Source organism: Protopterus annectens, chromosome 9.part0, assembly GCF_019279795.1.
Source record: "Protopterus annectens isolate FY-2018-M chromosome 9.part0, PAN1.0, whole genome shotgun sequence".
Lineage (NCBI taxonomy): Eukaryota > Metazoa > Chordata > Ceratodontiformes > Protopteridae > Protopterus > Protopterus annectens.
The window spans coordinates 707,046,272-707,067,925 of record NC_056743.1 but is presented as its reverse complement, the minus strand read 5'-3'; the positions used below and the strand labels follow the sequence as shown (position 1 = coordinate 707,067,925).

At 37.5% G+C, this 21,654-nt stretch overlaps 1 protein-coding gene across 1 annotated transcript in view; it reads right to left on the bottom strand.

Annotated features, from left to right (window-relative positions):
* The window catches only part of LOC122810576, a 470,053-nt gene that overhangs the window by 71,908 nt on the left and 376,491 nt on the right, over positions 1–21,654 (bottom strand). The window lies entirely within an intron of this gene.

Genomic DNA, 21,654 nt, shown 5'->3' with positions numbered 1-21,654 from the left:
CAGTGGGTGTGTGGAAGCACTGCATCCATACATATGTTCTGATTAGTGTCGTCCCACAGCATCACATATTTGGCCTCCAGCACATATGAGGATGGCTACAGCAGTGTGACCAGTATCCTGTCCTTCCCCTTGGTGATAGACTGCAGCATCTGTTTCCTATGCATCTGTTCACCTTAAGATTTCACCCACCCTCCCCAAGACAATCTGCTTCACCACAACAACAGGTGGACACTGTGCTTCTCTGTCTTTGTAGGTAGTTAACCCAAAAGGAGGAAGAATCTCACTACAAGCCATCCCTGAGTGTGTCACATGCAATCCTTGTGATGGTCCTTAGATAGTACAGTACACATTAAGGCAAACTCTCCTCACCACCCCATCACAGCATATTTGATGTGCACAATTCCACGTTTTGTATATTTTCCATTAGATGTCCCACCCTGCCACCCAGCAACAGTAAGAACAATTTGGAAAGCAAGTTTCCACACCCTGCATATGGCCTGTTTCCCCTGCTCCATCAAAGATACATCATGCTGTTATCAGTAAATTACTGTAGAAATAAACTATAATGCTGGCTAGAAAGGTCTCCTGTGGACCCCTGACCCTTTTCGGCTATCAGATTTTGTCCATGACCCTTAGCAACTTCAACAAAAGCATAACAGCAGGAACACTACTGTACATTATTCCCACATTCGAGTCTTCCCTGGACACTTAACCACAACAGCTGTAGATCTGTGTCTCCTGTATCAGCAGTTTCCAAATGGTTTTAGGAAATTTCCTAGAGCAATAAGCACTATAATAGCAATGACTGCATTTATCAAGCAATTTCAAGGCTTGCAGTTCAGCTTTTATGCTAATAAGCCAACTAAAGTTAACTGTTTACTGTACATTTTATCCAATGTGTACTGGACCAAGGCTTCACAGTGAGGCTCTTACTTCACTGCGCACACATCTGTGCATGCCTGGGTGTGTCACTGACATTCGCTGGAATGCAGTTATGTTAAGCTATGTTGTGTCCCCTAGAGGTGATCTAGAGCAATCATGGAGTGAGTTCTGTACCATCTACATATAATCAGGCCATCCAGCACACTTTTAAGCCAGTCCTTTATATGAAACTATATGGTAGCATTGTGCATTTTCACTCTGTTTTGATGCCCATCAGTTCACATTACAAGATACCATCAAGACTGTGATCTGTGAAGTGGCCATCACTTCTGAGGGTCCTGATTGTAGCAAGGCAGCCAAACAGAGCATGAAAAATCAAAACATTTTTTGTACATTATGCAGAAAGACCACTGGGAACTCCTGCGGAAGACCTCTTATGTGAGTCCCCAGTATAAGGTGGATGCCTGATACTGCCTTGCCAGGGTGGTAAATGCTGACATAGGCTTCCCCCTGCATTATTGAACAGATCATGCACAACTACAGTGACTTTATTAGGTGACACTTTAACTTTCTTTAACAAGGAGAAGAGGATCCAAGTCTTAAGTAATCATGATAGGTATATTGTAGTGTAATTGAGTCTTAATTGTCCAGAAAAATACTGGACCTTTTATTCATGAACATCCTTGTTTTCTTTTATGTTTTTCAGCTCCTGGGAATATTGAGGATAATAAGATGATGTTTCAAAGGTGTAATGAACAGTTCTCTAGACCCAGAGTATGTATCCATTGGTAATATTACAGTTACATATATGTTTGATACCTGTAAAATTGTGTATTGTTACATTGTCTCTAGTAGGGGAAAACCCTCCTAATGGTACTATACACTCCAGATACTCATAAACTGTACACTCAGACTGCCTTATTGTTTCATTCACCCTGCCTCTGTAAAGTGTCAGCATTGTCAGGGTACTGATCAGTGGTTTGCCTCTGGTTGTCCCTATAGCATGCATTTTTCCATACTCTACATCATACCTGTGGGCTTTGCCCCCAAATTATTATGTTTATTGTCAAAGCCCTGCCAACCATACATTGTATGTTGGTGTGACTGTCTTTTGTTATGCCTCCTGCCAGTGCCAGTTTTCTAGTCATACCTTGGATATGCCTCAAATTATTGTACTCTGTCACTTACCACCGGCTGGTATATTTCATAGCATGAGACGTCCAAACATTGCATGAGGCAGCAGTTTAGACCACTGTTTTGGAATCTGTGACTGTATCCTAATGAATAAGCCACATATTTCCCTACAGGCCACTGTATGGGCACTCATTTCCTCTAACCTCTTACATGTCTTTTGGCCACTCAGCTGTGCACTGGAAGTGACCCAGTCCAACTTCCATTGCCTCTACAGACACTCAATGCACTGCATGCATTGTTCTCCTCATGTGCATACCAGAGGAATGCTTTGGAACCCTATTATACTCTTATACTGATCCTTGTGGTATACTGCCTGCAAAAATATCCTTTGTTCTGGTAGGTCTATGATCTATATTGGCACTGGTGTCTGACAATTTACTCCTTCAGGTACTTTTATGTCTGACATTATTAAACAGTGTCACTCATGTTTTTCCTTTTAGTGTCTTTCTCTGGAGCACATACTCATCTGACTAGCAGAGTTGCACCATTACCTGACTCTGCCCATCCGGCCACCATATGCTGGGCCCAGCAGAAAGGGCAGTCACAGAGATGACTAACTTCTGACTGGGTGCGGTACTGGGCAGTACAAACATCAGCTGTCACTCACCCTATCTCCTAGCATGGAGTTTCCTTTCCTTATGTTTTACTTTCATGCTAGATCTGTTGTCCATTTTTCCCCATCACCAATTGTCCTTCCACTGCCTGACTATGTCTCTTCTTTGTGTTCCACCCCCACCCCATTGTGTCAGCACCTCTCTGTTGGTCCTTTTTGTAATTTGTGCTTGTTTATTTGTTTGACTGTTCCTTCTACCATCCCTATAACCCTTTTCCTGCCCACATCTTCCCTTTACTACTTTCCCCTCTACCTTTCCTACAAAATGGACATCTATTAAAAAAATCTTTGCTTCCAGACCCCTATCTTGTTATTCAGTGGATTCCTCTGCCTGCTTTTCTCCCTTTCTGACTGTTCTATACACCTATTTCCTTCCAATTTATGTCAATAAATTAGTAGGGACTTTGCTGATAAGCCCTTATTATGGCTGTCAGCTATTCCTGTAGTGGTGCATCATTACATATGTAAACACACACATTGTTATGAGCATACTATCTGCATGATATTGGGCTATTCAGGTCATCATGCAATGCTAGTCGTCAGATAATCTGTGTTCTGTTTTGATTTCTGCCAGTGCATTCCTTAATTTGTTCTTTTCTGTCTAATTAATTGGTTTCCATTGCATCATTAATTAGCTTTACAGCACATCACGTTACATGGAGAGAGCTATTTTGCCATTACTTGACCTTGTAACCAATGTTTATGAATCCCAGGTATAAGCATCAGGCATCAGACATCAATCCCCTTTTTCTTATTTTATACACCGGATTGGGGTGTAACATCAACAGTGACCATCACCTAGTGCCAATGTTCACACCATCGAGAGGCCAACCCTGACACTGTCTTTCTTCTGTAACTTATACTCACACACACACACACACACACACACACACACACACACACACACACACACACACGTGCACACACACACACGTGCACACATGCACACGTGCACACGTACACACACACACACAAACACTTAGAATTTAAAGTGCTCAGTCCATCTGATGCATGTCTTTGGCACACACACACACACACACACACACACACACACACACACACACACACACACACACACACACAGTTAGAATTTAGGGTACTCAGTCCATCTAATGCATGTCTTTGGAATGTGTGAGGAAACCAGAGCACCCAGGGAAAACCCATGCAACCAGTGCGAGGAAATGCAGATTCCACTAATAAGGCACCCCAGCTGAGAATTGAACCAGAAAACCTCTTACTGTTTGCCACAATACTACACACCATGACACTATGTGGCCCCAATTATTATTTTATGTTTTTGTGTTTTTATAAGTAAGTGGATCATGGCTGCAAAAGGCTACAAGCCAGATCACCCACACATGTATCAAATCAATAAGTAATGACTGTGAGTAACATGCTTGTGGTGTAGATCCTATAAAATAATGCTACTAAATGTGTTTGTTCTCATTTTTATTTAAAGCATGACAGTAAAATAGTAAAAGTGTTCTACAGTGTCGTACCTATATATACCATTTAATGAAATGCTAATTCACCACACTTTCTCCAATCAAAATTACTTTTTCGGTTTCTAGACTACTGAAAATTTTAAATGAGGATGGAATAATTTCCTGTTGTCAGGAAGCAAGATTTTGTTTTCCAGATCTCTAAAATGATAGTTGTCACATTCACCAGTCAGCATTAACAACTGGTGATGAAGAAAAGCTGTGGTAGGGTAAAGTTGAGATATTTCAATATAATTGTATGATCTTCATGTTGCCACCCGTTTTCAAAATAGAGCTTTGCCATTCTACCCAATACTACTTAGAAGTACAGGTTAAAAATTCTTGTCAGATACAAAATATTAATGAGGTACTCTGAAAAGTGTACTGTTGGGTGTTGTGTAAAACTACAAAACTTCCCAAAAAAGCTCAGTGTGTTCAGTAATTGAAATGCTGGCTTATAACCTGAGTGGTTTTCAATATAAGTACCAAACATTCAAGGTATGTTGTAGCACAACCCTTTATTATGGTTAGGGACTGGATGGGAGTTTTAGGGTTAGTATTATAGTTCTGGAAATGTTATGTAGCTTACTATGGTCAGGTGGTAGGACAGCTGGATATTTTAATAAGACTAGGCTAGTGGGAGTTAGGCACTTGCAGTTTAGAGCAAGTGACAGTGAGTAAGTTTGTGATACGTGGAGCCATTATTTTGTTTAGTCTACCCTGGCCTTTTTAAGTAATACTTGCTCTATTTATTCTGTGTATGGATTATTTTTGTTTCAGGTTAAGAATGCTTCTTCTGTTGAGGGTATTGAGCTTTATACTGTTTTTCTGTTGTGACTGTTTTCTTTAGGGTTTGATAGCATGTTGTCATGATATATTTCAGCTTTAGAGGTTTATGCTGAGTGCCTGTCTGGTAAATATTTTTTCTCTGCTGTATAGCATTTTTTATTTGTTTTTATATTAGTGAACTGATTTTTTTCAGGTTGTCTGTGTCTCATTGTATGAGAATGAAAATGTTCAGTTTATATAAAGATCATCTATTATTCATTCAACAATTTGTCTGCTGAACCAAGGATCTAAACCTGCTTGATCAAATAAAGAAATCATGATGGAGAAACAGATTAATTATACAATACTTGCTCCTTCTCTGGAAAAAGATTTTGCTCCAGGTCAAGTAATATGACACACTATCTTTCTTTAAGAAAGAGTCAGACAATTGGGCAGGTATTCATAGATTTGCCTCATGTATGACTTGATTTTTGCTCCTTGAAAAGGGAGGTAAGGTCTAAGGGTGAATAGTGGCAAGGCATAAATGGCCACATGGACCAGTTGTCTTGTAAATTCTATCATTCTATGATTTTCTGCATTTTGACATAGAGGTTTCTTATTTTATGTAGTTGATTTTGGCTGTGGGATGTCTTAAGTATTTTCTAGTTATTCACGGACTAGAGCTCTGGTGGATATTTATACTTTTATGTAAGATATTGCGTTTTATGCTTTATTTTTTTTTTTTTTTGTACTTTCCAAATTTTTTCTTGCCTTCAAGAAATTTGTGATTAGTATATTAATTTCAGTAATATTTTAGTTATCTTTTAGTAAGATGCAAGCATTCCTTCTGGTATAAAAATAGTGCTGGTAATTTTTTGATGCACTATTGCTCCTTAGTTTTACCTACATTCTGTAGCTAAATTTTATCCAAATTATTTTAAAGAACTAAAAGTAGGAACCTATTTACTGTGTCTGTGAATTCTTGTTACAAGTAAACAGTGTTCATAATCATACCTCTCAACTGTCCAGATTGTCTCAGAGTGACCAGAATTTTGCATAATATTTTTGGTCTATCCCTTGTAAAATATGTAGATTTCTGGCAAATCACTGAGAACTGAAGTCACTAAATAATGAGGTACATTTGAGATTCAGACTTCATTCAAAAATGAATACTAATACAAATCCTATTTTTAGCAACTTTCTAAATTTCTAAGAACAATATTTAAAACATATCCCTAGTTTTTCCCTTTGTCCCCCCACTGTTATATGCTTTGCCTTGATTTCTTGTGCCAAGAGAATACGTGGTATGTTCATAATCATTTGCTATGTATTTGGGTATAAATTATTTGTCCAGTTTTGTTGCTATTTTGAGCCCATTTGGAATAATAGTGTGCATGCTTTTATATTTTATTGCTTAGAATTATATAAAACACTAATTTTATTCCTTGAATGGAGCAAGTGAAGACTGCTGCACACGCAGCAAATGCTGTTTGAAAATAATAGGACAGTTTTAAATATTCCATTCAGCATCCAGAAATATATAATGTGAACGCATGCAGCTAATGTTTCTTTCTTGGAGACTGCAGAATTTTCCCATTTTTTTTTTCAACTTTGAATGCATATTCCTTTTGCACTACTTTTATATTTCAGTATTTTGCCTTTTTAGTATATATTTTTTATTCTGATGTCTGATGTATCTTTTTTTTTTTTTGCTTGGTAGGTATCTGGTGGATTCCTTCAGCTGCTATTTTGGCTGATAGTCCATTTGCTGCTTCTGTTTTTTGTTTTATATTATGAGATTATTTTATATATAAAGAGTTTGATGCATTGTTAGTCTTGGGTGATTTATTGACTTAAACAAGCTAAGAAAAATATGCAATTCCACCAAGCCACTGCTTTAATATTATTATATTAAAGTACTGGCATGCTGGAATTGCATTTTTTCTTAGTTTGTTTGGGCTTCTATACTTTTTTCAGTAATTTATTGACTTCATGTCACTCTTCATGGTTTAATGTTATATTTTATTTTCTGGTGCAAAAACTGAAAACATAACACATGACTCAAATGACCAATAAAATGACCTATAAGGATAATGCTTCAGCATCTTTGATTTCAATACACATAAAAAGTAATTGTGGCATTCACCTGGAATAATTACATGCATCAATCAGTATCTATGACTTTAATGCCTTCAAGAAACAGCTTAAATCTTTTATCCTATCAAATTGGATATGTTCATGCTCTAAGCTAATATCCAAGAACCTTTCAGGGATAACCTAACTTAACTGTATCACTTCTAGCTCTCTCTTACTACTACCTACACATTTTTTTTCCATCATATTCCATACTAGTTAGCTCATGTTACACTCATTTCCCATACCCCCTTATTACTGTTCTTTAATTTATTTATTAACTTCCAAAGTTCATACAACTTTATCTGTATATTTACTTATTTCATGCCTAGTACCTTGGTTCAGCAATCTATTGACCTTAGTCTTACCACATTTCTGCTTAGTTTCTTGCCATACTACGTGAAAATTTCCATATATGTATTGTATTCTATTTCCATCCATTCTGTATATTCCTTTATTGTATGTTATGTAATTACTTCAGAAGTATGTATACTTAAAATGTGATCTGTGTTTATCTTTGTTCTTATTATTTCTTTACTTAAAACATTTTTTTTTTGGGAGCTTTTCTCCTCGGGTCTCTGCTGAAAAAGGGCTTCTAAGAACCCAGACATACTAACCCGGTTAACAAATGTAAAAATAAATAAATAAATCTCATATCCATAATCATGTTTCTGCATGTCCTCTTTATTTTCTATAATGTATTAAACTTTAGTTAGTATTTAAGTAAGTTGTATGTACAAGTTAGTCTGATGGAGTTTGTATGACCAAAAAAGAGGAAACTGTTCACTTTGAATAAATGATGTCTCTGTTTCTGTTGATAAGACAATATTCATTTCTTATTTCCAGTTTTATGGGTTTTTTGTGCTATTGGACTTTCTTCATATTTATTTTTGGAGCAACACCAGACAGACTTGCAGTTTAATATTTTATGTAATCAAATAACATTCTGTTTCAGTTGTCTTTTCCCTTTTCATTTGGGATACTGCAGTATTGCTTATTTATTTCCAATGTGCAGTAATTTTTTTTCTTTGACTTTCTGCTTGTTTGTCCTCCATTTTTTTCTTTATTTTATTTAGGTGTGTTTGGTATTTTCACGGTCATTTGCGTTAAAGGAGAAAGGGCATATCAGGTATTTCCTTTCCTTTAGTTAGTGGAAATGAGTAAGTCAGCACCTCCATATATAACAACAACAATACTGTATGTGATTCTTTTAAATCCATTTTATTAATAACTTCTGTCATGAATTTTTATTTCAGTTGGTAGGTGTTTTTTATTATAAGTTTAATAGAGTGTGTAGTTGATTATATATACATGTAAATTACATTCATCTAATTATGGTCCCTTTTTTTGGGGGGGGGTGTTGTTGAACAAATTTTATTTTCTTCATTTTATTTATCTGTTAGCCCGATAAATTCATCTTTTTTAAAGGCAACTCTGTGGTACTTATCTAATTTGTCTATTAATATGACTTGTTTAGGGTAACACATTTTGGAAGTAGGGATTATTAATAATTATGGTAGGTTCAAAATATGTTTCAATATTTTTGCCCTTTGTTTTCTTGAAGCCAGACCAGTATTGCAGCTTAAAAATATGCCAATTAGCTGATAAAACACCATAGTAGGACGTATACAGTGCCTAAAGCAGCTCTTTTCCTGTGTGAGGTGGTTTAGGTTTACATAAAAGAGAAGCAGTCACACTGTGCACACTGGAATGACTCCATGTTGTTTGTGTGGAAGGGTGGCCCTGCTGTTTATCACTAGCCAGGTGATCATCAGATAAAACATCATCACTGAAAGACTGTCTTGTCAAAGAGATTAAGACTGGCAGACAAATGATAAGGTGAGTATTGTGTTTCTCCACTTTCTCCTTTTTTTCAAAGTTTGCATGAGTTTGGAAGATGTGTGTTTGTGTGTGTGTGTGTGTGTGTGTGTGTGTGTGTGTGTGTGTGTGTGGTATATATCTACATCTATATCTATCTGTCTATCTATCTATCTATCTATCTATCTATCTATCTATCTATCTATCTATCTATATGTGTGCATGTGTATGCTTGTGTGTGTGTGTGTGTGTGTGTGTGTGTGTGTGTGTGTGTGTGTGTGTGTGTAGTATATATATATATATATATATATATATATATATAAATATATATATATATATATATATATATATATATATATATATATGTATGCGTGTGTCTCTCTCTCTCTCTCTGTATATATATATATATATATATATATATATATATACTTGTCTATGTCAGAAGATCAAAAGTTCAAAAGACTGAAAATCAAAACATCTAAAACGCAAAACATTGAAAGCATTTTTAATGCAGGGTATAAGGCCAATGTAATCATCATGTGGGGGGGGGGTGCACCCCCACATTCCCTGGTAATTATATATGCCAACTCCAAAACTGCAGATTGCTGGAGAAAGGGCAAATTACATTTTCAATATTTTGAGTTTTAGATATTTTGATTTTCAGTCTTTTGAACTTTTGATCTTTTGAAGGGGATAAACTCACACACACACACACACACACACACACACACACACACACACACACACACACACACACACACACACACACATATATATAATATAATATGGATAATATGGTTACAGTTCAAACTATCTTAATCAAGTTTGGCAAATAAGTTCTTGATGGGGTGAAAAACACTGAAAGCAAAAAATATCAAATGTACATATGACTGAATACTCAAATGACTGAATGCCAATTTTTATAAGGTGGTGCATGGGGTGTGGGTTGATGTGAAAAAAAAAACTTTCCGTAACAGTATCATTACCAAACTAATACTTGATCTCAGTTTTGTAGCTGGGATCCATTATATATGGTGTTTTTAGTTAGATAAAATTATTTGATATTTATGTCACTATATTATGAGTGTTTTTTTCAATGTTTTGTTTTTTTTTTCAGTATTTTGAGGTATGGTATTTTGAATTTTAGATTTTTCATGACATAAACACATACACACACACACACGCACACACACACACGCACACACACACACACACACACACATGCATATATTTATATATATAAATGTGTGTGTGTGTGTGTGTGTGTGTGTGTGTGTGTGTGTGTGTGTGTATGGCATCAGTTTTTTGTTACACTGAATAATGGAAAAACCTGTTTTTATCTTTTTTTTTTTTTTTTTTTTTTTTAGTGAGATTGCAGTACAGAGGTGTTATGTAAATTCACCATTTCCATACTGTAGTGTGATCCTGGAATTGTTATATATAATTAGCAGAGGTACAGGATGATATATTGTTTTACTCAGCTTACAACCATAATGTCGATCACCCCTCATCGACACCACTAACGTGAACTCTGAACTGCGACTGTTGATAATATCGAACACTGATATTCCAAACTGCAAAATTTCGCCCCCTTTTTGACTCATGGTACCACATATTTTTAGGTGTGGAGTGGTAGGAAATATCGAAGTTCAGTGTTTTTTTGACATTCTGAGAAATCGGCATTACGGATTTCGTGTAAAGGAGTCAACAATATGAACATTCGACGAGGGGTGATCGACATTTTGATAGTAAACCATTTTGCTTAATGATTTAATGTTTTGAACTGATAACAGTTCAATGGTTTATGATTCAGAATTATGACATGCTGTTAAGATGTCATAATACCAAATGATGTGCGTGTGTGTGTGTGTGTGTGTGTGTGTGTGTGTGTGTGTGTGTGTAGATATAGATATATAATCTGAGGGTTCAGAGGGATCGCTTGTGTTGATTAAACAAGAGCTGAGCATTCATACTACAGTTGTGCATGTGCACATGCATTCTTTTGTGTGTGTGTGTGTGTGTGTGTGTGTGTGTGTGTGTGTGTGTGTGTGTGTGTGTGTGTGTGTGTATAAATGCATAAGTGCACAAGTTACTGTACAAACCCTTAAAGCCATCAGAGTGCATCGGGTCACCTTGCATCTTCTTGGTTCTCCCCAAACTATACCATGATTGTTGATTAAACTAAAAAACATTAAACTTGCTGGTGTTATTGGTCATTGGAGCTGCATGATCACTGGAAAGTGTTTATAGTGGAAGGTAATAGAGGAACAATGTGATATAGCTAATAGCATTTTCCATACAAAAATAAATTGCCAAAGTGTTTCAGAGTATCTGAATCATAGACTTCATTTCACATAGTCATTGAAATTCTGTAAAAGTAGAATAATTTTGAAATGTATTACAGTACTTGCCCATACTTCCCAACCTGCAGATATTGAAAGTAGGAATAAAGGCCCTTGAAAATTAGAACATCCAACCAAAAATCTGGCCATCTAATTTGCATAAAATGTAAATAAAAATACCATATTACTCTTTCTGCTTCCAGTAGGAATGAAGGACACTATTCAAAAACGCGTTTTAAAGGCAGAGTGACGAAAATGAAGGAAGATAGAAACACATTATCATAGAGGCAATGTAATATTGATAGACTTTAATGAACTGTATTGCAAAATTCTACAACACAAGGTTATTTATTTTTTTCTTCTGAAAAAGGGAAATGTAAAACATGTGTCCTCTTTCTTTAAATTATTGGTATGTTGGTCATGTCATGTGGTCTTTTTATGTTCATGGTAAATCAGGCCTGAAAATAGAAATGTTCCCCCAAAATAGGGACAGTTGAGAGTTCAGGTTTGACTTCAATGGAGAGAAGATGTGCAGAATTTTATGGAAGCTAATTTGTGATTTGGTAACTGGGAAAGATGAAATGAGCCAATGACCCATTTTCAGTGGTGGCCTGGGGAAAAAAGCTCCATAATAGATTGAAAATGTTTAAGCAATAGTCAGTGAGTGAGTAACTATATACAATGGGAGAAAAGCCCTGCAGCAGATTAAATATTACAGAATGAGTTGGAAAGGAAGGCTCCTAATATACACATGCATAAAAACATTTTACAATAAGTAAGCGATCATATACAAATGGAAAAAAGCCAAACAACAGGTAAAACGTTTTACAATAGATTGGTGTGTACAATATATATATATATATATATATATATATATATATATATATATATATATATATATATATACACAAGGGGATACGAACCACCACAACAGATTGAAAAGCATTTCCAGAATATTGCTAGGAGAAATTGTGATCAAGGATATCATATCTACTGCAAGTAGCAAGCCACTTTGTAGACGTGGATAGCCTATGTCAAATAATATATAGTTATTCAAAATAGTGACTACATTTCTAATAATATATGGAGGTGAAAAAAATAATAGAATATTCTGATGCCAAAATAGAAAGAGTAATCGAATGAGATGGGGAGGAGTGATGTGCAGTGGGGAGAATTAAATACATGGAGAGAAAGTTGATAGTATTTGAGAGATGAGAATGTAATGGAAGGACCCCCCCCCCCACACACACACACACTCTCTGCACCCTCTGGTACATGTATATGCCAACTCTGAGATTACACAACAGCAGGAAAAGAGCATATTCTGAATACTTATTGTACTGCCACTTCCTGCAAAGTACTGCTGGCATTCTGTGATCATATGACTATTTAATTACTTGTGCCAGCACTGTTAACATTCAAAATTCTAAATGTTCAACTCCACAGCTGCTTCCCATATACATATATATCCAACTCAAAAGTCCAGCACCAATAACCACAAATCATCACTGAAAAATTGCAGTCCATAGTAGATTTAATTAAATATACATAAAAAACAAATGGCAAGGAACACAAATCGGTTTCACTCTATGGCGTCATCAGGGTATTAACCATGTATGTGTGTGTGTGTGTGTGTGTGTGTGTGTGTGTGTGTGTGTGTGTGTGTGTGTGTGTGTGGGGGGGCTTATCACTTACATAATTTTTTTTTCTGTATTTTAACTTTTGACCTTGATATATATATATATATATATATATATATATATATATATATATATATATATATATATCATAATTTGGTTTTCATGCATTAACAAGTCACATAAATGCAATGTTTTTGACTGTTCTGAAAAAAGTGTTATTGCTGCCACATCAGAATACTATCTGACTTACTTTTTTAAGAAATGTTCAATTGTTGTACAGAGATTCATTGTAACAATTGTAATAGATGCTCTTTATCAGCAAGTTTAAACAGTTTAATGATTACTCACTGATAAAAATTTAACTTGTATAAACATTAAGTAACATTATCATCTAAACTAGTATTGGAAATTTGTTTTGGTTTCAGAAATTTTTTCCACTTCAGCAATGGCTGCATACAAGAAGGCACCCCACCCAGCCTAGGGGGAGAGAGGGTTGTACAGAAATTTTTTGAATCACATAATACTGAATATATTTTCATTCATGCAAACTGAAATGGTTTAGGCCATGGTGAATAATATACAAATTAACCCTAACATCTTGCACCTCTAGCCATAGTCCATGATATTCCATTTGCTGATAACAAAGGGTTACTGTATAGAGAGTGCACCCTTGAGGGAGGGCTAGAGGGTGAGGTAATACAGCAGTTGGTAGAGCCCAGAGCCTACCATTTGACATCTCTAGCCATAGCCCATCACAATTCTTTTGCAGGCCATATGGGCATAAAGTATACCAAGACACGTATTATGTAGAACTTTTATTGACCTGGGATTGCAAGGGATGTAACATGGTACTGTAGGCCCTGTGAGCAGTGTCAAAAGGTAGGCAAGGCAGGTGATATGGTCAAAGCTCCTCTGATACTTTTGCCTGTGATTGAAGAGCCATTTCAGAGGGTAGCTATCGGTCTTGTAGAGAGGTTAAACTCTACACTAAAGACCATGCTATGGGCATTTGCTAACCAGTTTAAGAGTGAGTGGGACAAATATTTGCCCCATCTGCTGTTTGCATACAGAGAGGTACCCCAGGAATCCACAGGTTTTTCACCCTTTAAGTTGCTGCATGGGCATGGGGTGAGGGGGGGCTTTAGATGTGACACATGATGAGTGGGAGAATGAATGTGAATCTCACAAGGAGTCTGTTGTTGCATATGTCCTAAACGACAGGAAAAGGCTTAGGGTGCTCATGGGCTTGACCCAGGAGAGCCTGGCAGGAGCCCAACAGCAGAAAAAGATCTAGTATTACAGGAATGCTTGAGCCTGATAGTATGCTGTGTGAGAGCAGGTTATGGTGCTCATTCTTGTCAGACACAATAAGCTGCAGGCAGCTTGGGAAGGACCCTTCAAAGTGGTAAGGAAGGTCAGTGATGTTAATTGCAGGATAAACCAGTTAGGCAGGAGGTGGGGGCACAAGATGTGCCAAATTAACATGATGAGGGCTTACCATGATAGGGAGGCCCTTGTGCTGATTATTTGCAGTGGATGGCGGGTGGAGTCTGAGGGAAATAAGGTAGGGTAGACCCCAGCCTGTGACCAGGCATTCCAAAATTTTGAAAGGGCTTTGGGAGGACCTCCCTATGTTACCCAGTTCATATTACAGCAAAGAGTTTGTTGTACAGCAGGACGCCAATTCAGATGAGATCTTAAGAGAGTGTATAGGTTAATGTGTTCTCCAGACAGGCCCATTTCTCTCAAGCAGCATTTTTCCAGGGTGACTTGAAAAACTACAAACACAAAACCAAAGCAAAGGGTCAGGTAATGCTGCTGGAATCCACAGACCAGAATACACTTGTAATAAAAAAAGAAATACAGTGACTCTCACAGCAGAAGTTGTATAAAGCACCAAATACAAATGTATAGTAATAAGAAGGCAACAGTTTAACGAAGTACCTTCAAGTAACTAGCTTGATTTTTCAAGGAGGGTGTGATAATATGTGATAGTGCCATCTGTGTCAGGGAGAGTAGGGTAGTACATATGTACATATGCCAGCACAGCCAGGTGGAGTTTTGTGAAAATGAAAAACTTTGTCATTTGATTATCTCTCTGATTTGTACGGATGTATATATGTAAAGTTACCTGTGTTAAAAATGTATAAATGCCTATTAGGTTGTATTGCTGTGACTGATGTGAATATTTTATTAGAGAACCCTAGAAAAGTGGAAAGTTTAAATTGTGTTATAGCTTTCAGATATTGCCACAGATCTTAGCAAAGCTTTGTGTGTGTATTTTACCAGTGTCAGGTGACCAGAGGTGATGTCATCCTCTAACCAGCTAAACACTTTGGAACCCTTGCAGCAGCACTTTAGAATCTGGCAGGAAAGATTTCTGACAAGATTTGTATCTTGCACATCCATGCAGTCAGTCAGAAAAATTCAGTCACTCTGAGAAAGTGCGATTCAGTCAGTCTGAAAGAGTGAGACAGAGACATCATCTGGCTTTTGCTGTGGTAAGACACTCAGCACATATCAGCCTGCCTTGCATTAGTGAGTAGTCAGGGAACAGTAATTTTTTAGTTAGACTGGGACATCTAGTGAGAATAGTTTAGTATTGTTTTCTGTAACTGTGAGAAACTATCCAACTGTATTATTTTTGAAATGTCTGTGGCTGAACTCTGTTTTTTATTGTATTCAGTATTCCCTTGTTTTCTGTTTTATTATTTATTAATAAATATTTTAATACATTTTATTGTGGCTGGTCCTTTAGAGAATGCTTTTAACATCTTGAGAGTAAGTTTGCTTATTTTGGTGACACTGTGGCCACTCCTGAAAGCCTTGCTGTTCTGACCACACTCCATTATTATTATTAATAATTGTTTACCCTTTGTAAGAGACTTAAAATAGTTGGCTTATGGCAGCCTGATTATGCCTGGGCAGAAAGGGGCACAGTTACTAAATTTGTGCCAACTGTGGCCAGGTATGTACATGTGTGTGTAAAACTCAAATATTCAAGAGTGTGTGTGTCAGTTACTGGGAGCAAGGACACAGAGCGCCAAGGTGGTCAGTGTGGAGTTTTGTGTGGGCCCAGAAAGAGTAAGAAAATCTAGCCCCACATCTGGAGCCTGCTCTTTGAGTGCTGTTAAGGGAAATTGTGCTTGGTGCAGGGAACTGCATCTAAAAATATTGTGTGAATCCATCTTTACTCTTAGTGACCATCCCTTACCAGAGTTAAAGGTGAGTGAAAAATTAAATGCAGATGTCCATGCTGCTGGATGCTTGCTAGCGCCTTGTTTGCAGCTGCTTGCTGAAGCCAAAGTTTGATTAATGCACTGAACTTTGCAGATTATAACTTTCTCAGCACTATATTATGCTCAGTACTAATAAAATAACTTGTCTATATAACACATGACATGTACAATAATGTCACAGTTTACAGATTTTAATGCCTCAGATTGTTTTTCAGGCAGCATGGAAAATGTTCTCCAGTGTACCAGATCTGACAAAGAATCACATGTAACATCATACACTTTCAATATCCTTTATATGCATTTTTAATAAAGCAGTCTTCAAAATTTGCAGTTTGTTAAAGTCAGTGCTTTCCTATTTTCTGATGTTATACAGTCTGTTTATTGCATTCTTTTTCAAGGTGAATGCTCTTAAACCTTTAGGGAGTCTTTCCTGTTCTGCCTTTTGATTTTCCCTGCATCTGATTTCTTATCTGTCCTTGAAGGTTGCACCAAGTACAGGACATTTTGTAATACATTCAGTTGGATGCTTGTTTGCTTCTCAGTTAAGAGCAGTTTAACCCTTTAATATATAGATGTGGATGCCTTTTTGCTTCTCAGCTAAGAGCAGTTTAACCCTTTAATATATACATGCTAACAAACAAAAAAGTTCATAGGTTCATAGGTAGGTACTAGGCTATCGGCCCAAGGGCCTAAGTTAGCCTAGCCAACAAGGTTCCCTGGCTTATGCCACCCAAGAAAGTTAATTTCCTGTGCCCCTGTCGAGCAGAGCCACACAAGTGATCCCCAGGGTTTATTTCCTATTTCCCATCCACTTATCAAGATTTTTCTTGAAGAGTGCTAATGAGGAACTTTACTTCACATAGATGGTAGCTTGTTCCAGAGTATGGGAAGTCTCTGGAACAGGAATCTATCCCTACAGCACTTCCTGTTTATTGTGGTGAGAAGGTTTAGGTCCCTAGAGCGTGTATCTCGGAGGGATTGGGATTTCTTTAGGTGTAGCATGTTCAACAGCTCTGGATTTGACATAGCTTTATATATTAGGCAGAGATCTCCTCGGAGTAGGCGATATGCTACAGAGCAAAGTTGGAGTTTTTTGAGACGGTCCGTGTAGGGCATTTATCTGAGGGCAGTAATCCATTTTGTGAGGTACTTCTGTGGCATTTCCAGCTGCTGCAGATGTCTTGTGAGGTACATTCCAAAAGGGGCATTGTACTCTATAATGGGTCTAATGAGTGCCGAGTAGAGGGGAACAGTGACCTCTTTTTTTCCCTGGATGAGAACCCTTTTGTGATGAGGTGTGCCACATAGAAGGATTTCCTAACTACTGTGTTGATGTGATTATTAAAGGAGAGACTACTGTCCACCTGGGTCCCACGGTCTCTTATCACACATTCGGTGTTAAGTAGACTGCCATCTATGTGATAGTTCATGGATACGGAGTTTTTACCAAAGGGGATAACAATGCACTTTTTTGCATTGAGCTTGAAGCCATGCCTCTGACACCAGGCATCTGTCTCAGTGAGGCCCTTATGTAGGATGTCCACATCATTTGGGGACTTGACTATGGCTCCTAGTTTGCAGTGATCTGTGAACTTCATTAGCCAGAGGCCTTCTGTGTTAGCCTGTACTTCAAAGAAGTAGATACCAAACAGGAGAGGTCCCAGGACTGAACCCTGTGGTACTCCACTTGTCACTGGTTTGAAGTCAGATTTGGAGTCTGCAACTTTTACAGTGTGGGTTCTGTCAGTGAGTGAGTTGGCAACCCATCTTGTGATGTAGGGATTTATACCTAGTTTAGTGAGTTTAGCTATAATTCCAGAATGGGGGATGGTGTTGAAAGCCTTGGTGAGGTCAAGATAGGCTGTGTGAACCACCTTACCCTCATCTACGGCTTTGGTGACTGCCTCAAAGAAGTCAATCAGGTTCATAAGGCATGATCTGCCTTTCACAAACCCGAACTGGGTGGGGTCCAGAGTTTGGAGGTTACCAATGTCTTTGTTTATGAGTTCCATGATGATATGTTCCATGACCTTGCAGACCAGGCTCATCAGGCATCTAAAGTAACCATAGAACCAAAAAACGAACCAGCACAATGGGGAAAAGTGCTAAAATATTATTTATTCGTGGCAAAGTTTAATCCATGTAATCCATGTGTTGCAAACTGGTTTCGGCTATCTTTAGCCTTCTTCAGTGCATAAAGAAAAAGTAGTATGTTAACAGCACATCCTGGTAAACGCTTATATACCAAATCATTTAAAGGTGTATATACACCAAAAAACTTTTCTCACTTGTTAGGAATTAATTCATAAAACTCTAAGCTTGTCTTGGTCTTCAAAAATAACATCAATCTTAACAAATATAAAGATGCATGAAAAAAGAAGCTGACAAAAACTACTCCATTTCATTTAAACCAGGCTTGAAAATAGCCCCTAACCTGGTAATCCATGAGGATTCCATATTATTTAATTTGTTATGCCAGCCTGCTTTAAAGTTTCTATGCAAAACAATTTTGTCAATAATCACAAATTTGAACTGCACAGTTTGGTGAGTTATGGTATGTTTATATAAAGCATTGGAAATTTTTTGATTTCTAATGGCACTGAGATGTTCACTTATCCTATGTCTCATTGTGCTGGTTCGTTTTTTGGTTCTATGGTTACTTTGGTTTGAACCGTGCACTCAGTCTTTCGTGCGTGGAATTTGGTTTGGTCCGACTACATTCTTTCACACGCTGGGGACGCCTGGGTGAAATGGCAGTTGATTCTGTGGCTTGATGCATATCCTGGATTATTCGCTTGTTTGCATTTCAACTTTAGGATCTTTTTTTGCGTTATTTCACAGTTTGGGACTAATTCAGAAATTTTCTTAGTGGACATTAGTGCTTATTGGATATTTACTTATTGGACATTTATTTGCGCTCACTTTCAGGTTGATTTCAACAGGCCTACCTTCAAGAACGCCATTTTCAACTCGTGGCGCTGGGATATAACATCTCTTCAAATGTGCCTAATGTTTTTATTTTATTTTTATTTTACATTTGTTGACCGGGCTAGTCCAACTGGATATATTTCCATTTTCAGCAGAGGCCCGGGGAGAAAAGCTCCACATTTAAACAAAAAGGAAATACATTTTAAGCACAAAAAATAAATCATAATACACATTATTACCTATTTCTAAAACAAGAATAGTAAGAGTAAGAGCAGGGCAAGAGAAATGAAAGAAAGTTGTCAAAAGAAAGAAGAGGAAGTTGACAATCTAGGGAAAAAGTAACATCCAGATGAACATACTAGCATGTTTTAATACCAAGAAGAGAGATCAAAGATCAAGGAGAGAGAAGCAGCGAAAAATGAGAGAGCAAAAATAAAGAGAAATACTAGTGTGGAAGAGATTTGTAGCCATAAGGAGGAAAGATGAAGAGGAGGAGTTTAAAGAGGTAGAGATAGAAAGAAAAAGAAAAGAAGCAGGATGGAGGGAAAAGTAGGGAGAGAGAGATGGATTAGATGGAGCAAATTACTTTAGTCAGGATTAGAGCAGGGACACATCCAGTGGCTTTTAAGGTAAATTCTGAGTTTTTGTTTAAACAGAACAGTAGATGCAATGGAAGTAAGTTCAGTAGGTAATTGATTCCAGTGTTTTCCAATAGTGTTAGAGAAAAGGGAATCACCTGCTAGGTTATTGGATTTGGTTAAGGTAACTAGCAGCTTACTTGATGAACGGAGGGAGTTCAGATTAGAGTAGGGGGTTATGAGGTTGGAGAGTATAGGTGTGTTTTGAGGTTGGTAGAATGCTTTTTGGACAAATGTTAGTTGGGACTGAAGCAACATGTTTGATAATTCAAGCCAGTTAAGTTGCTGCAGATTCAGACAGTGGTGAGTCCTGAAGGGTTGACCAGTGACAAATCTAGCTATATTATTGTACGTGGAAGATAATTTTGAGAGATTATTTTTCTTAAGGTTCGTATAGATTGGTGAGGCATAGAGAAGAGTCGAGATAAGATGAGAGTGGGCAAGAGTAGCTTTGGCTTGGGAGGTTAAGAAAGTTTTAATTCTATAAAGAAAGCCGAGTTTCCTTTTTACAGATTTAATGGTGTTGTTGATATGACAATCAAAGGTAAGGTTGTTGTCAATCGTGACACCTAGCAGTTTGGTATCGGGGTCAGGTGATATAATGGTTCCATTGTTAGATAGGATAGTAAAGTCTAATAGAGGGGATCTGGTACTGGGCTTAAAGAGTAGGAGTTTGGTTTTTTTAGCGTTTAGGAGTAGGCAGCGTTTTGAGAACCAAGTTTCAACTTTAGAGAAAACAGCTTGAGTAATAGTTTGAAGTTCAGAGATGGATTTAGCAGAGCAAATTAATGTGGAATCATCCGCATATTGTATACAAGTAGCCTGGGGGATAGCTGTTTGTAAGTCATTTATAAAGAGGGAGAAAAGAAGTGGTCCAAGAATGGAGCCTTGGGGGACACCGAGTGAAATTGGGAGAAGGGATGAGAGTTTATTATCCCAAAGAACAGCTTGTTTCCTGTTTGTAAGATAGGAACAAAACCATTGGACAGTCTTAGATTCTAAGGAGAGAGATTCAAGAATTTTTAGGAGAATAGAGTGGTTGACCATATCGAAGGCTTTAGATAGGTCAATGAAGAGAGCTGAAGACAGGGTGCAATTATTTTGGTTCTTGTTAATAAGGTCTGTAAAGGTGAGGAGAGCGGTGGTTGTGCTATGAAAAGGCCTAAAGCCATGTTGACAGGGAGTGAGAATGTTTTTTATTAGGTGGTCCATTAACTGATAATGGACACATTTTTCCATGATTTTTGCTAGTGGGGACAAGAGAGCAATGGGCCTATAATTAGAGTATTCATAGGAGTTACCTCCTTTGTGTAAGGGTATGATGTGAGAGATTTTCCAGATATCAGGTATGGTTTCTTCATTTATGGTTCTGTTAATAAGAATAGATATAGGGTAGGCAATTTCCGAGGCTGATTTTTGAAGGAATTCAGATGGGAGTTGGTCTGCTGAGGGGGTGCATGGTTTGAGTTTGTGAATACATTTTGTATAATGGCAGTGGAGATGGGTTGTAGCCTAAAGGTTGGTAGTTTGGAGGTGGCGGGATCGTGGATACTAGTGTTGTCGCTAGAGAGGTGTGAGGCCAAAGAGTTAATAGTATCAATAAAGAAAGAGTTGAAAGTGTTGGCAGTATCAAGGGTGGAATTCTTTTCAGATCGCGTAGGGGAAGGAGTGGTAGTCTGTCCAGGGTGTAGAAGCCTGTTAAGGGTTGACCAGAATTTTTGAGGGTTGTTGTGGTTAGCTTGTTGGAGATTACTATAATAACTTCTTTTATCAGAGAAAATGGCTTTTTTGGTAGAGTTTCTTAGGTGTCTAAAGGTCTGTTGGTCTACATTAGATTTGCTAGCTCGCCATTTTTTCCATGCTTTGTTTCTAAGAATCATTTTTTGTCTTGTGTCTTTAGATAGCCAGGGGGCAGATTTAGATTTAATTCGGATGGAGCGTGATGGTGCATGATTATCAAGAATAGTTAGGAAGGTGG